Genomic DNA, 18,305 nt, shown 5'->3' on the forward strand with positions numbered 1-18,305 from the left:
TTTTAAGTTAACCCAAATTCAATTAGGTCAATATAGATTCGGTCAACCATGACTCAAAACCTAATCAAATTAGGTAAATGACAATTTGATTAACCTAAATTAAACATGATTTCTAATCAAAATAGAACTATGAATTTGATTTAATCTATAATCATTAATTTTAAATACTTTAGATCAATAAATATAGTTAAATAAATCCATCAGCAAAAATTCTAATCCATGTCTGATGCATCCTCTCCATAACCAAAAATTTTTCTGACTCCACACATACCTCGGGCAACAATCAAGATGGTCGATCCATAATGGTGAGTGCCTGATAATATGGTGGTCGATCTTTGGATCTTGGGTAGATGCATCAAATGTAAGAATCCTAAGTCTTGACAATATACATCTATATATAGCATTCCAAGGGTCCACGCATCACATGCACTGGACTTTAATTGCCATCGAAAATTAGATCATGGGATCTAATCTAAAACCTATCTAACAAGTCTAAAAACAATGGAATTCACATATCCAAAATTCGATCATAGATTGATAACACTTTATCATTTACAAAAATATATCATAAACATCAACTAAACATCAATCATAACATCTGATTTTGACATAGTTTGAACTGGATCTAATCCATATCCCAAAAATAATATAAAATTTGATTAATCAATTAAGGTGGCTCTAATAACACTGTTGGGTTCCAGTGATGCAGCAGAATATGAATTTCAAAAATTTTAACATGCATTCAATAATTAAAAATAATGTTTAACAATTAAACAAGAGTATCGAAAATAAAACCCTAGGAACCCCTTGATGATTACAATCAAACAATCAAAAACATACATATTTGTAAAAGATCAGAAGCCATATACCAATGAGAAGACCATAATCTGGTAACTTTGAGACCTTATAAGACTCCAAAGCAGAAGCCCTCCAACGATGATCCACACAAGATTGATCAGGGCCCTTCCAACTCGACATGGTGCTGCAGCCTTCTTCGCAAGTGGCTACCGATTGTCCTTGCAAGAATTGGTTATACCATAGCTTGTATGCCTTCATGACCTCTACTAGATCTCTTTAGAAATCTTTTCTCAAAGGTTACATCACACATAAATCAGATTTTATGTTCAACACATGAACAATTTGATTTTTGAACAAGCATCTCATGCTTTCCATTTTCACTCTTCCCTTCCTTTCCATTTTTCTCTCCCTTTTTTCTTTTCTAGATTTTTTTACTTTTTACTCATTCTCATGCCCATCCATAGCTAAAAATAGCACATAGAAATCTGGTGTAGCACCCCCTTTATATAGAAAAGAATGGGCGACACCATGGGACACCAACTCTTGGCATCCCTTAATTCTTACACACCTACAATATTTTTTTTATGGAATACAATGAGATGGTATGAAAATTAAAGAGGTTAACTAGTAGAAGGACTCTTCCTCTACCTAGAAAAAATTAATACGCCAACACTTGGTGCGTGGAAAAGGATTTAGCTGAGATTCCAAGAGTCCTTAACAATTAAGACTCTTCCACAAACTCAATGCATATGAGGGAGAATCTAATTTATTTTGGCATTCAAACTCCTTACCAAGAAGGACACTTCCTTCTCTTTATGCCTTATAATCCCAAGAGATATCTCATGTCATGAGGATTTAAGAAATGCATAGAAATAATGGAATGAATTAAGAGTCTAATGTGAAATGGACTCTCCATTTTCATCGCCCAAAAACAAGGGATGTCCCACATTTAGTTTGGCATGGAGTTCCTTTTCAGAGAAGGACTCCTCCTTCTCTTCCACATCCAATCCAAGGCTCCATCTGATGGTGCACAAAATAATGGGATGTGTGGAAACATGTAAGAAAATTAAGATAAGTAAGAAAGAAGGACTCTCCTACCTTAACTCCCAAAATAAATATGATGCCAAATTAATTCTTGCATGTGGTTTTGGTGTGGAGGAGGTTTATTCACATTGAACTCTTTCATATGAATCAGATAAACTAACTAATAAATAGATGGTTCAAACTTAATCTCATTAGGTCAAGGCAACAAGTAAAGGGTTAGCACAAACATATTTGCACTGAACCCAACTGGAACTTGGGTTAATTCATGTGCTAGCAATTCAATAACCCATCAAATTTATTATAAATCTATATAGATTAGATCAAGATCAAATTCTATTGTGTGTGACCCATTGAATTTTAAATCTAACCAGCAGTGGACCCAAACTCTCGATGTAACTCTAATCCGATTAGATTAGGTCAGCTCAAGAGTTCAATCAACTAAGACTCTTCCTAACTGATTCTTGAATTAAATTTTTTTAATTTTGGTGAGTCCATAAGTCAAGACTGATGTCTATCAATGTGTCATGACTACCCAGATGATTTAGAATTTGATAAAATTATCAAAATTATCCTTTCGTAGTGAGTATTGTGCAATTCAATCCTTCGATCACACAACATCCCAAAAAGGCCATGGGTATGAAAATATGTCAAACCCAAATACCTATCCATATATATTTTGATCTGATGATAATGACTTAGTTGATGAATCAATGAAAACTATTTCTACTATTCATCCCTACTCTAGCCAGAGACTCTCAGAGTCATCATCCTATGAGATCACATAGGATATTCTCTCCTCCTACAAGGAGTGACCAATTCTTATTAATCACTCATAACCTCCATGCATACTTTACTATACCTAAAATATCCCACACACATCTCAAAGTGGTGTGTTAGAAAATAAACCAAAGTAAGGATCCATGTACATAAGGTACCATGGTGATCTCAGGTTAAAGGATCACATGCACCACTCCCACTGAAGAACCATCTGTTGACATGCTATAAGGCTCCTTTAGATATTTTTTCTACAGGTCAGTTCAGTGAACTCATTCTCTAATGAGCACCTACGTCTTGTATTAGTGTCACCACTCAAGTAGTTGGGAGATCAACCATCCTCTTCATCGAGCATTCATAGGATGTGCCAGTCTTACCGAAATCATCAATCTCCGACTCGATGATCCAATAATTGAAAATATTTTAGATTGGAGCTATCAAGATTTTAGGTCTCACTGGCATGATCTCATCATGGTCCTAAAATCATTATCCTAATCTATGAGGTTTATCATAATCATAAAAATATGATGCAGCAAATTATAAAATATAATACCTCATGAATAATTATAACTAATATCATGCAAATGAGTAGGAAAAAAAATAAAGAAAAATTTCTTCGCATCCCCATGCGATTAGCTTGTAGGGCACTATTCTTTCAATAAGTATGGCAAAATAATCCCCCAACACTTCACAAAGCATCACAAAGTGTCGAAAATGGCAGTGTAGAAAATTATTTATCGATTCTTCCTTGTCGCATTGTATAGATAGATGATGCTATCTGATGACACTTTAATGCACGAGCTAATTCAACATAAACGATGCTTCAATGAGTCATTAGTTGATGATAGAAAAAGTTGACTCTTTTAAAAAGAGTCAGAGAGGGTGATTATGGGTGACTTAAGAATCCCACCTTAAATTATAAACTTAAATTTGAATTCCACCTTCATCATGATTATGGGTGACTTAGGCATCTCAACATTGGCTACCTCACTGTGGAGCATACTCCTACAAATTTGGCATTATTTCTTTAGCATCGCAGTAGCACACTCAAAACTTACATGAACCACCTTTTTGCTCTTCCCATAAAATGTGGACCCAGCATGCTTCATAGGTCATATGAGCTACTTTCTCTATTCTACACATACTTCCTTAATGGTTGGCAATTCAAATAGACTTGGACTTCATTCTTTTCTTTAAAACTTTGATAATTCAATATTTTTTTTTTACTTTTGATATATATCAAGATTAATATTCAAAGATTGGTGAGGAATGTAAGTGCTTATTTTTCATCCAAAAACTTGTTAATATGACTCCAAGGAGTATATAGTCCACCTTTTTCCAGTTATGATATATTTGGACTTAAGGCTGCAAATAGATCAGGTTGACCCATAATCCAAACTGCCCCAACCCACTTAGCCCTGATTTGACCCATTTTAAAGGACCTATAGGCCATATGGGGTTCTAAATTTGTTTCCATTTCATTTTTTGGATTAGATATGGATTTACTGAATTCAACCCGACCCGACTCAACCTGACCCACTTAATTTTATTGGTTAATTTAGATCTCCTGCTCAATGACCCGATCTTACCCAATACGACCCAATTTGATCAGACCCAAACTCAGTATTGGATCTGAACAGCCAAGTCCATAGCATAAGTTCAGACCCATCAATACTAAAACTTGATGATTAGAAATCACTCTCTTCTCTTAGTCTCTCGACTGCCTCCCAAATCACTCTCCTCAGTCTTCTTGTCCATAGCTCATAAAATCTAGAAGTGAATCAGAAATATTTAGAAAATGCATGAAATATCTCCATAAAGGCTTCATGAATGAGCTCACCAGAATCAATTGGAAGGTGGGATCAGAATGGTTAAAGATGGGGAAATTTTGGTGTTTATTATGTTCATTATTTTTGCAAGTTCATTTATCAATGTGGATTTATAGCTCCTCGTGCTACAGCAATTTGGAATTGCCTCAATCTAGAAAAGGTCATAGTATTTAATTAGTAGCTAACCAACTAGGCAACTACATAGTACTTGCTAATGATAATTTAAAGAAAAGGTATTGGATTGCTTTTAAAGGCTGTACTTTGTAGCGACCATGAAGAAATAATCAAATTTTCTTTCTGAATTGTTGAAATGTAAAGTCAATCAAGAGGAACTTTAGTCACCAATTGCATATTCAACATCGTTCTAAAAGCATTTATAACATTTGGAATGGTATCAAAATTAGATGGAACATAATTGTTGTAATGATAAGGATATGGTGGTAGTAGGTGTATGTTGGTATATGGTTAGAAAGAATCTTAGAATTTTCAATGGAAAGAAGTAGATAGGATTATAGATCATAACATGGTTAAGAAATGAGTGCAGCAATATTTTGGTTATGATAGATTTGAACCCAAATCCGAACTAAAGCTGGATTCTTCAGATTGAAGCCGGGTTATGTCGGTACCCAACCCGATCTAAATGATCCATTGGAGCAAAATTTTTATCCATGGACCTGATCGGACCTTCTATTGAATTAGGTTTGGGTCCAACATTAGGACCTAATCAAGGAATTAGGTCGGATTGGGGTCACTCATGATCTAGTCCAACCTAATCCATTTGCACCTCTATTTGGACCCTAATACCGTCAAGCAGATTTCTCATGTGCCTCTACCCCTTCTCCGAAACCTATGATGAAAATGCCTACCACAAGCCTATCCCCAAACAAGTCCAGTCCTTTTCCTGTTAAAAATCAAATACATAGATATGTTAAGTATGCTAGAGATTGTATTTAAAAAAAAAAGACTATCCCTCAAATTTTTTAGAGCACAATTCCTTTCAGATGTAGTCTTTATATCATAGAGTCCAATGTAATGCTCGATGGCTACCATCAAGAGATGGATGGCCATCAAATAAGGTATCTTTATGTGTTATATATAGTGCATCTTATTTGATAGCCATCTATCTCCTGATTACACCTAACTTTGTAGTATAAATTGCTAGAATCCAAGGGTTGATGTTCACAGTAGAAAAAAACATAAAAATTTTAAATAATATGTAGTAGATAAAAATAAAATTTTCAGATTAATCATACTAGATCTAATCTCAAATCAATCCCGGATCTCTCATAGTTGTTAAGATTAACATTAAGAGATGGAAGATCAAATTTTTACCTTTGTGTAGGTAGTTCTTCATCGCAATTTGATAATCATAGATGTCTTCAAGGTTCCTTTTGAAACTGCACAAGTGTCCAGCCTCTACAGATATCTACATGAGGCTATGATCTGATCAAGGATGTTTGATCTTACCAAGATGCTTGATCCTTTATAGAGGTCACTCTTCTGATAACAGATTTCTTTTCTCAATTACTAAAAATTCTTCTCAAGGATTTCAATCTTTCCTCTTCATAGATCATGCTTTTCTTTCGATGACAGATTTCTTTTCTCAATTACTAAAAATTTTTTTCGAGGATTTTGATCTTTCCTCTACATAGATCATGCTTTACACAGTAATGGATCAGAAACTTTTTCTCATCCTTTCTTGATTTTCTCTTTAAGAAAATCTACCTTCTGAGTCTTTCTTGATTTTCTTCTCAAAAAAATCTAGCATACGCCCCACCTTTGGCATGGAACTCTTTCCACATTAAATAAATGGGATGTGTAAGAAGGAAGGGGGCGTCCAACTCCTTTGACATGAGAGGTGGTTAGGCATGAGACAAGCAGGGTGTGAGGTGATTGGCATGAAGATGAGGCATTAGAGTGAATTTTCTCATCATCAAATGCTTCGACATGCCCTCTTATTGGTGTGAACTCCTTCAGGCATAAGAGTTTCTCATGCACAAGACTTTAGGGCATCAAACCTCTAGGGGCATGATCCCTCTTCACCTTAAGGCATCCAACTCTTGGACGTGTGTGGGATTTAGGGCATGAGAAAAGAAGCACACCAAGAAAGCAGGCATTAAGGGTTTTTGGCATGTAAACATCTTAGAGTATTAAAACTCCTTTTAATGCAGGAGCCTTGAGGGAGAAGGACCCCCTTGCATGCAAGCCCTCTTGCCTTTTAACATGAGAAATCTATATGGTGCCAACCATCAGGTGAGGAGTCTTTCTATGTGTCAAACTCTTGTTTCTTAAGGGGCATGTGAGATAGCTTTGGCATGAGGAAAGGTTATGGTGCCAACTTTTGAGAGGAGTTCTTCTACAAATCAATCACATTGATGGATAAACTTTGATGGATCAGCCTTTAACCATTCAAAGTTAGTTAGGAGTCCTATCACCTTTAGATTTGATTGTGTCAACTCTTTGACATTGTCAAACCTTTGATATGTCAACATAAATCCAACCATTTGATAAAATATAACCTCTTCTGTGTATAACTCCATAAGTTCTATTCTATCTGATAGTCAGATATATTGTAATCTCTATCATCAATATCATTGAAACTCTTTTCAATTGATTAGAATAATTTCAACTCACCCAATAAGAATTATTGGCCATTAAAATAATTCTCATAAGTCTCACAATCTACTGTGATGCCTAGCAACATATAGTGGCATTTTAATAGAACCGAATGGATGAACCTCCAGGTATAGTTATCGTATGATTCAGTTCTTCTATCAAGAGTCCCGACTAAATAGAAGTATGGAATTAATCATCAAACCCCATCATCTATCATATATCTATTCGACTTGAGTTCTTGATGTGAAAATAATGAAAACTCTTTTACATTATTCACACTATTTTGACCAAGATCTTCTGAACTCAGTCTCATAAATCATATAGAACTAACTCTTATATTTATCAAGGTCAATAGATTTCATATAAGTATACACTATATTTTGACAATGAATCTATTGCAGCCAACATGTACCAGAAGGACCCATTTGGCTAGGAGATGAAGCATATGTATAGTCAAACTACGGCTACTCCATTGTGAATAGTCAAGGCACCACAGGTCAAAAATTAGTCATATTACTGCAACATCATGCAAGTCAATGATGAGTGAGTAGACATCCAAGTAACTTCTTGTATTGATCATATTCAGTACTTTTGTTCTCTAACAATCACTTACACTCTTACTCTAGTATCCTCACATTATAGATTCGAAACTCATCTATCTTTCAAAAGAAAAGTGATCCATGCACCAATTTCATAGGATTAATCACCATTCTCATAATGATCCATTGATTAGAAGCATTCAAAAATTAATCACTAATAGCATGCTTCAAATTTTCAACTCTTGAGAATATGTGTCATCATTTTATTAATTCCTTCGATGATTCAAGAACACATAAATAATATGATGAAATAAATAAATTGTTAGAGTTTTATGGTTTCATGCACGTATGATTTTTCAAAACTAGTATACAATAGAATTTAAAAATTTTTCAGATTAAATCTAATTTAATCTAAGTATACATAAGATCAAATCTTCAAACCATAAACAGGATCATCATATGTGAGATAAGATTCAAATATAAAAATAAAATAAAAAAATAAATTTAAAATATATTTGGACATGGATCAATCTTCAATGCGAATAGATGATCATGGATGTCTTTCGAAGATCCCTTATAGCCGCACAAATATTCGACCTCTACGGGTATCCACACCAGACTTTGAACTGATCAGAAGCCTTTTGATCTCATCGGAGTGCTAGCTCCCTTGCAGAGATCGCATCTTGATGGTTGAAAATCTTCTTTTATCTCAAGACACTCTTGAAAAATAAGAAGATGTAGGAGGATCTTGATCTCTACGCTAGAGATCATGAGAAGAACCCTTTCTTCTCTTTTCTTCCTAAAATTCATGCACCAAATCTCTACAATAGAGATGCAAAAATTTTGTCCAACTTTTGGATAAAGAAAAGAGGAGACATCCATGTCTAAATATGGACAAGAGGGAGAGAAGAAGATGTTCAAAACAACCAACCTTTGGTTGTGTAAGAAAGAAGGGATATATGGATACATATCTCACGCCTTACCCATGCACACCGCACCCTCTTCTTTCTCCTCTATTTTAATGCACAACCCTCAGATTTTTGATGTTGAAACCTGATGTAAATCCCATATTAACCATCCCATATGCTGCCCTTTAAATAGATGAAGAGAGGAGATTTAGTTTGTGTAGGAGATAGAGTCCAAGATTCCTAAGACTCTACCTAATTTGGATGCCCAACCAAAAATAGTTTCTCCCAGATTTTACATGATAACAAAAGGGGGTTTAAAGCTTTTTCTTACATGCTAAATAAAAAGGGGTGTGAGGCTTAAATTGGCGCATAAAAATAAGGTGGATGTGGGACTCCTTATTGCATGGATAAAGGAAGTATTTTATTCCCATGGGACTCTACATTTAAATTTCTATTTTAAATCAAATAAAATCTTAATGAATCCTAATCAAATTAAGATCAGATTAGACTTAAAAAGATAAAAAATCATATCTAATTTGAAGCTCAATTTATTTAGATTAGATGTCTCCTAATTGGAGGAGTCCTAGTCCAATTGGACTCTTTTTTGGTACTTGAGTCAAACTCAATTTTTAATTTTAATCCAATTAGGATTTGGTGCATCTAAGAAAATGAGGATTCCTAATCCAATTAAAAATACATATATACTAATCTAATTAGAAATTGAGTCAAACCCAAATCCTAATTCAACTGGGACTAATCATCCGATCTTTTTGGAGTTATCTTATAACTCTATTGGGGTTAATCAAATCAAACCCATAATGAGTCAAATTAAATCCAATCAAATTGAACTTGATACAAGCTCCATTGCTCAATCAAATTAAGCCAATTAGCAATCTTATTGCTAATTAATTCTCCTATAACTTATTAACTCTTTAGTAAGTTACATGATGCAACATTTGCATTGGATTAATCATCAATCAAATTGATAATCAAATCCTGTTATGATTCATAATTGTAATTCAACCATCTGACCAGTCAAAAGCCTCTTTTATGTGTGACCTCATAGATTTTATTCTATCTAGTAGAGAGATATATTGTGATCTCTATCATAATATCATTGAAACTCTTTTCAATGAGTTAAAACAATTCTAACTCTGTCCACCAAGGAACATTGATCATCAAGATGATCCTCATGAGTCTCATAATCCACTAGTGACACCTAACAGTATGTAGTGACAATCCAAAAGAATAAAAAATGATGAACCTCTAGGTGCAGTTAGCAATGATACAGTCCCTCTATCGTGTGTCTCAACCCAATGGCAGGTCATGGATGAATCGTCAAACCTCAACATCAGTCATATGATAGATTCAATCAGCTTAAGTCCATATGTGATTCTATAAAAACTCTTTTCCATCAATCACACTACTATGGCTATAGACTTAAGGACTCAACCTCTTAAATTTCATAGGACTACTCCCTTCTGCTAGGATTAATAGATCCCATCTTGATGTACACCCGACTCCTACAGTGGATCAATTATCACCAACATCCACTACAATGGCTCATTGAGATCCATGTTGATGTGTTAGTCAAACTCTAGCAGCCTCACTGTGAGTAGTAGTGCCATCTCAGGTCAAAAGACCAGTCATACAACTGCAGCATCGAGAAAGTTACTAACGAATGAGCAGACATCCATGTGACTTCTCGTGTTGGTCACGCTCAGTGCTAGTTGTTCTCTAACAACTACCTGCACTCTCGCTCCAGTGTCTCTACACTGCAGACTCGAGACCCATTTGTTCGAAGAAAATGATCCATGCACTGATCTATTCGGATCAATCACCATCCTCATGATGATCCTATGATCAGGAGCAATTTAGGAATCAACCATTAATGGCACATGCCTCAAATTCTCAACTCTTTGAGAATATGTGTCATCATCTTGTTAATCTCTTTGATGATTCATGGACACATAAATATGAATGATAATATAACTACCCAATAAGTACAAAATCATGTCCTAGAGATATGAAATGGGTCAGCCAAGATTGGCTTCGAGGGCATACATCCAACAATCTCTCATTTGCACTAAAGCAAATCTGCCATGTATCAAGCCCCATCTTTACAAGATAGGCTTTAGCCTTAGGCTAGCTAAGTGACTAACTAGTGAGTCAACCACATCACATATGGAGTTTACTCTCTGCACCTCTATGTATTTCTACTTAAGGTAGTCGCTTGTTCAGCTGCTCTATATGCTTGGATATCTGGTGAGACCTAGGCTCCTTAGTAAAGGCTATGATGCCTTTGTCTTTGCAGTATAGTGTCACTGCATCTGATGGCATGACAATCAATTCTGCAACTAACATTAAAATCAAAATGCATCCTATGCATCTATAGTGCACTCAGCTTCCATTGATCGATTGTTTGGAATCCTTTCAAGATATCGACATAGGAACATACCTCATGATGTAGATATTCTACCATCAATATTAGACATAAAATCTAAATTGGTGTATCCTCTCACTCCTAGCTTTGATCCTTCTCCAAATTAAGAGCATATCTTTAGTTCTTCTTAAGAGCTTAAGGATATTTTTACAGCAATCCAGCACTCTCAGTCTGGATACAATTGATATCTTCTTGTGACAATCACAGTAATAACTATATCAGTTCAAGTACATTATATGGCATGCATCTATGCCCAAGAGGGTAGTAGACCCCTCTTCAAGATATCTATGCTGAACTCTTTCAGCATCTAGTATCTGTACTTTATCTGTGAAAACATAAGCATCCAATTGCATCTATCACTATAGATCTTTAGGATGCTCGTTTTATGTCTTTTATGGAGAAATCTATATTCAACCATATTTTAATCGATGTCAGTTTTGGACACTCCCACTGACCCTTTTGAAAACCTATAATTCTTCTTTTTTGATCAAACAATTTGATCATATCATCAAAATGACTATTCCAACTCTAAGATTATTATAGACTTTGTGATCTCCTACCACAAGAAGTGAAATCTATAGGCTATTCCATATAGAAATATTTAAAGGATCTCTACCTAAGAAAGCTATTTCACATCCCTTTCTTAGAGTCGATGTCTGACATCATCTCATTTTAGGCTTTGGGATCATCTCTATGCTCCCATCTCCCATGAGAAATAATTTTCTCTACATCCTCTGTTAAGCATATCTGAGTATCTTTCGAGAGGATTAGAGATCCTACTTTTTGTATGAGGTTGAGGAGGAATATACGTCTACTGGCTCATGATGAATAGGTTCTTAAGGTCTTGTGGCTTGTTGCTCTTCTGAAACACTCTCTTTGAGCTTAACTTTCCTCCTACTGTTTCATCTTGGTTAAACAATTTTCAAGAAGATAGCATGTTGGATCACAATCACATTGTAATTTTTTTAGAAAGTAGCATCTCAAACTCTTTTAGAATGAGCTTTATAGATCTATCCTCTAACATATCCATCTACTGTCTTAGGCACAGGCTGGATATCCTTGAATCTCAAAATAATCAAATTCAGTTCTCACTATCCTATATCTTATATGGTGTAGTAGAAACAGATTTAGAGAGAACCTGATTTTATAGAAATAAAGCATGTTCCTAAAGAGATATAAATTAGTGAAGTTCATTATAGATCAGACCATATCTCATATAGTCCCTTGACTCTTTTTATCTCATTGAGCTGAGATATTCTAAGAACAGTCCAATATGAAACTATATCATTTTATAAGATAATTGAGAAATTTCTTTTATTGGTATTGTATCCTCGATCCAATCAAAGTACCTTTAAGAATTTTTGATTTACTTCTCTACTTACATCTAAATTCTTTGAATCTTTCAAAAATTTCAGATTTGTATCTTATATACAAAGTAGAGACAACTCCTTGGTTAGCACATCACATGGGTTACACACATCAAATGTGTACAAGGATAAGTATCTCAGTGGTCCTTGTCTCTTGTCTAACAAGAGTAGCTTGATCATATTTTCTCAAAGAGATGATGCACAAATTAAATATGACTCAATAGTCAATGAGTCCAAAGGTCCATAATTCTTCAGTTTGTTAATCATATCTTCTCCAATATAACTTAGCCATAGGTTCCACATATACTTTAAATTTTATCTCAATTGTGGATGTATCAGATCCAATGACATTCACTACTTGCTGAATTAAGTTCACATATGCATCCTCATGCAAATGATAGAGACCGTTTCTAAGAACTAAATTCAAATGATGATAGCGAAGGACAGATATCCATAGCCACAGTAGCAACTCTTGCTCTATCGCTAATTTAAGGGTTACTTCCTCAACCTTCTACATTTCTATCGACTCTACACTGGAGTGCATAGCTCAACTGGGAGAAGAAAAAATTGTAAGGATAACATTGAGCAATTTTGACGTACCTACTCTAGATGTGTCTTTGTTTCTTTAATCTCTCAAGGTATTTACCTCTGAACTCTTACAAGGTTTCTTTGTTATTAACACTTTGATCAATTTAGATAAGGTGCCATGATGGTCTTTTATATGGTAGTTTACCATAAACTATCCATATGAAGTAATCAGGGATCGTAGAATCAAATCCATAACCAATTCTTTGTGCATGATCATGTCAAGCCTTTCAAGCTCCTTAATTTTCTTGATCATTATCAAATAACAATCATAGATTGATTGCCCATCACGCATCACATGCGCTGTGTGACTCTAATCACCTCACAACACTTGCAGATGAATCAACACATCATTGACAGTAAACATGTGCTCATGCATAGCATCTATCTTTATTGTTATTGTCCATCCACTCATCAAGTATAGCTCGTTGACTATGGATTGGATGGGTTGTTAACATTAGAATAATCTGATAAAGAACATAGCTTAATTTTTTAAAATTAAAAATAATTCTTAAATTTGTGAACCAGTCTATGTAATCAATTTTAGTTAATCAGTTGATATCTAGGATTCAAGCTAGAAGGTTGGAAGATGACATAATGAACAACAGAGAGTAAAGATTCTAATTGAATATTTGTACTTATTTTATGATTTACTCTAGAAACTTTTAGATGTAAAAAGAGATTCTCACTATTTTATCATATCTTCCACACTCTTCGGGTGAAGAAACAAAAATTCTAATGCGACAATTAGATTTCTAGTGGGTGCTGCGGTCCCATCGATACCGTGCTCCTCACCTAATAGTTATTGGTAACATGAATGAACATCGATGCATGGATAACTCTTTGCGTAGATGCTTCTCTAAGCATGTTGTAGCCACTTGGTCTCTAATTCATGTGGACTCACCTAACAATTATTGCTTGTACTCTTTAGTTAAGTCAGACCCACCGTTCACAAGCAGATGTAAAGCCATATTGGGTCCCTCACCTAACAGTTATTGGGTCTAACCACATCTTTACCCCGCAGCAACTCTTTGCTAATAGAGTGGTTGTGTGTTCCTGATGCAACTGAACTACTGTGACCAGCCAAGAATAATCAACGCTGGTAGCATACCCACACATCTACAATGGTGGAAGACCTTGGGCTTAATATTTGATGGAGAGATTTAGATTTAGGTCTCATCTAATTAGCCATCACATGACTGATGTAATTGGCATGGGCTAAATCAAACCACCAAGCAATCATATTTGAGATTCAATCTTCAAAATTGGCTAGGTAAATGAAAATTGGTGGGAGTCCCTCTGTTACTTTTTTTAGACACCAATAAATTAGTCAGATAAGTGAATGGAATCAATTAAATAACCATCTTTCAATTACTTATCTTAGACACCAATTGGATAATTGATTCGAATAGGTTAGCTTAGGTGAATCAGACTCGAGCCACAGAGCCAAATTAAGTCCTTAGGTTTAATCGATTCTACATATGGGTGTCAATCGATTCGATCAACAATAATTATATGATCTTAGGCTCTATTGATCTCATCCTAATCATTACTTGACTTGATTTGATCAACTACTAAATTGATTCAAACCTAATATGATCAAATCAAAAACCCTATAACGTAATCAAATTACAGGACCTAACTTGATCTACCCATGACCACTCCCTCATGCGCAAACACTAATTTCAGATCTTAAATCAAAATTTTTAGATCTAAATTCTTTGCATGAAGAGTAGATTTTGATCTCAAAATAATTTTAGATCATATATACAAATATATATCGCATACATAAACAAGTTTAAGTCTTTGAAACAAATTTCAGCTCTAAACATGCTTTCATATATCATATATATGAATCAAAACAGATCTCGAAACTCTTTTCAGATCTAAATAATAAAATATATATCACATATATACTGAAAAAATCAGATCTAAAAATCCAATCTAATTGAGAATTTTAACATCATTCGAGGACAACCATTCAGCTTAACAGATTATGCCAGGATAATCTTATGTCAGAACAATATCAAAACCTTTCAGATCAATAATTTTTCTCTACAGATTTTAAATCTAAATCTTAATCTCATGCATATGATGTGGCTCTGATACCACTATTGGAGTTTTATAGTTTAATGCATGCATGATTTTTTAAAATTAGTACGCAGCAGAATTTAAAAATTTTTTAGATTAAATGTGTTGCCCAGCTATGCAACCCAAGAGGGGGGGGGGTGAATTGGGTTTCTAAAAAATTTATGCTTAACTTATGTCTTATAAAAAAATATTTGACAATAGCTAAATAACTTGGGAGAGTAAAGTTAATTTAAGACTAATGGCTAAATGCAAGAGTGCAAGAGAGTAATGGAGAGATAAAGAAGAGCAATTAGACACAACACAAACAAAAGGATTTATAGTAGTTCGGTGCCAACCTTGCACCTACATCCACTCCCCAAGCTCCTACTTGGAAATTTCAATCCACTAATCTTGTATTCAACCCGAATACAAATATCAAAAACTCCGACTCTAGCTATCCCAAGCTAGTCCACTTATTTTTCGGGTACAAGCCAACCCAATACACTCTGATTCAAGGTTCGGATCAACCTTCCCTTATTTTGAAATCCTTTCAAAACAAAAATAATAACTCAAACAAAGTATAACAATGAATAGCACAAGTAAGTACAAAGAAAGCTCTTTTAATGAGCGTATGAGACTTCAAATACACTTTACTCAAGAAGAAGAAGATCCTTTTTGATTTCCTCAAAGTAGTTGGAGACTTGAATGTGCACTTGAGGAGTTGGTGAGCTTAGATTAAAGGCTTCTTGAAAGCTTTGAGTGAGCTTTTGCTTAGGGCTGAAAAGTTTGCTTGAAATCCCTTTTTCAAAATCTCTCTTCTTTTTTCTTACTTGATGATTCTCATCTTTTTGTCCCTTTTATAGCTTTAAGAAATGGTGGAGAATAATCTGGGCTGAAATAGAGTCGTTAGACCACATTAAATAAGCATTAAAAGTACTTAAAATGGATTAAAAACTAGTCGTTGCGGAACAATCCCATCACAGGGGTCGACTCATGGGTCGACTCATGCCTGGGGGTCGACTCATGGGTCGACCTCTGTGGAAGAACACCAGAAAACTACCAGAAAATAAGGTTTTGTGATTTTTGACCTAAAAACAACAGGGGTCGACTCATGGGTCGACTCATGCCTTGGGGGTCGACTCATGGGTCAACTCACAGGTTGTGCCAAGCCAAAAAATCTGCGTGCCAAACAGTTCATTGTGCCATGAGTTGACTCATGGGTCGACTCATGATTTTCAAACATGCATATCTTTCAAAATACAAGTTCAAAAATAATAAAATTTTCACCAATGAATCACAAATCATTTGTTCTATCACTTGATGCTTTCAAATCAGAGTTTTGATAAAATTATGATTTTGCCCCTAAAAAGCAATAAGTCTTTTTCAAGTGAAAATCATTAGTACTCCTTCAAATGCTTTGTAATCATCAAAATCAATCCAAAGAGCAACAATCTTCCCCTTTTTGATGATGACAAAATACTTGAACAAAAGCATATATATGAATCAATGAGCATAAATTTCAAAGGAATGAAATGCATTATAGGTAGTTTGAAGATAAATAGGAAACTTACTACCAACTTGAAAATTACTTATAAGTGCATTTGCTTGAAAAGAAGATTGATTCTTTTGGCATATTATACATGTGCCCATTTGCTTGTGTTGCTCATTTGCATAAACAATTTGCCTATTGCTTAATAAATTAAAAATTTGCTCATTTGATTATGTGATTTTGGTATCAAAGCAAAATTTGTTTTTGTTATTTGAGCAAAGCAGAATTTACCTAAGAATTTTGAAAATTGCTCATTTGAAAATATCTCATTTGCTCATTTGCTTGAAAATTTGCTCATTCTCATTTGATTACTTAATTTTGGTACCAGAGCATGTCTAAGAATTAATTTTAAAGTTTGCTCATTTTTGCTCATTTGCTTTTGCTTAACAATTTACTCATTTTGCTTTTAATTCTTTTATTAATCTACTTTTGATTCTTTCATCAATTTGCTTTTGATTCTTTCATCAATTTGCTTTTGATTTTTTCATCAATTTGCTTTTGATTCTTTCATCAATTTTCTTTTGATTCTTTCATTTTGGTATAGCATTTCTCCCCCTTTTTGACATCATCAACAAAAGATTGTTTACTCCCCCTTTTTCTTTGAATACATTTTCTCTTTTTCTTTCTTTTGATGGAAATAATTTTACTAATATTACTTCTTTAGCTTCTTTTACTAACAGTAATTTTACTAGCATTAATGTTTACTCCCCCTGAATATAGCAATCATAAAAGAATATACCATTGGATATCATAGATATGAAATAGCAATTCATAGTATTTTAAGCATGCATACAATTGAAAGTGACTCAATTTGAAGGTCATACATTAAAAGTCAAAGAGTAGATATATATATAATCAAAATATGATTGATACCATAAAGTTGTTCCACTACATATACCAAAACATAAAAGTTAATCAGTCAACATCATTACATGGCCCAAAAGATAGATCCTGGAAAGAGACAAAAGACAAGACTAACTACAAGGATCTAGTAGAGCTCATGACTGGATGGATCGGAATCAGATGTATCGGAGATAGGGTGGGGAGATGATGGATCACGATCAAGAACTCATCCTCTACCCCGTCTGCCTCTGCCACGAGTGGAGGTGCTGGCACGAGTAGGTGGGCGAGATGATCCTGAAGGCTGAGAAGTAATAGACTGAACTGCAAGAGAGAGCCTGATGGTGTCTAGAAGGTTTAGAGCTCTCGAAACAGACTGTAGCAGTGCAGTGAACTGGGTGGATGCATGCTCACTAGAGCCTCTGATCTCTCTCCTCAGGAAATCAAATCCACCCTCCAATACTCTTCTAAGTCTGGCTGCCTCCATAGATAGGTCTGAGACCTCAGTAGTGCACTCCTGTGGCTGTGGATGGGCCAGAGCTAACACTTGCCCCTGCAAGTCAAGTATCCTTCCAGTCAGTCTCAAAATGTAACCCTCGAGCTATTGAATCCGAACTGACTGATCTGAGATCATCTAAAATACAGTGAAGATGTGGGGGATCAAAGTCTGATCAGATGCATCTAATGATGTGGATCCCTGAGCAAAAGCTGAAGTGCCCCACTGTCGAGAAAGCAAGGAAGCCACACGCTGTGAGATCATCTCAATCTGGTCATCAGCCAATCTGATCTTTGAGGGAAATGCTCTACTGTCTGGCTACTGGACTGGGGTGTGCCTCCTAGTGGACTCTAAAGGGCCAGTCTCTGGATCTGAAACAAACTGGATGTCTGGAGATGCCGCCCTGATGTCATGGAGAGGTGATGAAGGACCTTCTTCCTCAGCTCT

The sequence above is a fragment of the Elaeis guineensis genome, chromosome 8, assembly GCF_000442705.2.
Source record: "Elaeis guineensis isolate ETL-2024a chromosome 8, EG11, whole genome shotgun sequence".
Taxonomy (NCBI): domain Eukaryota; kingdom Viridiplantae; phylum Streptophyta; class Magnoliopsida; order Arecales; family Arecaceae; genus Elaeis; species Elaeis guineensis.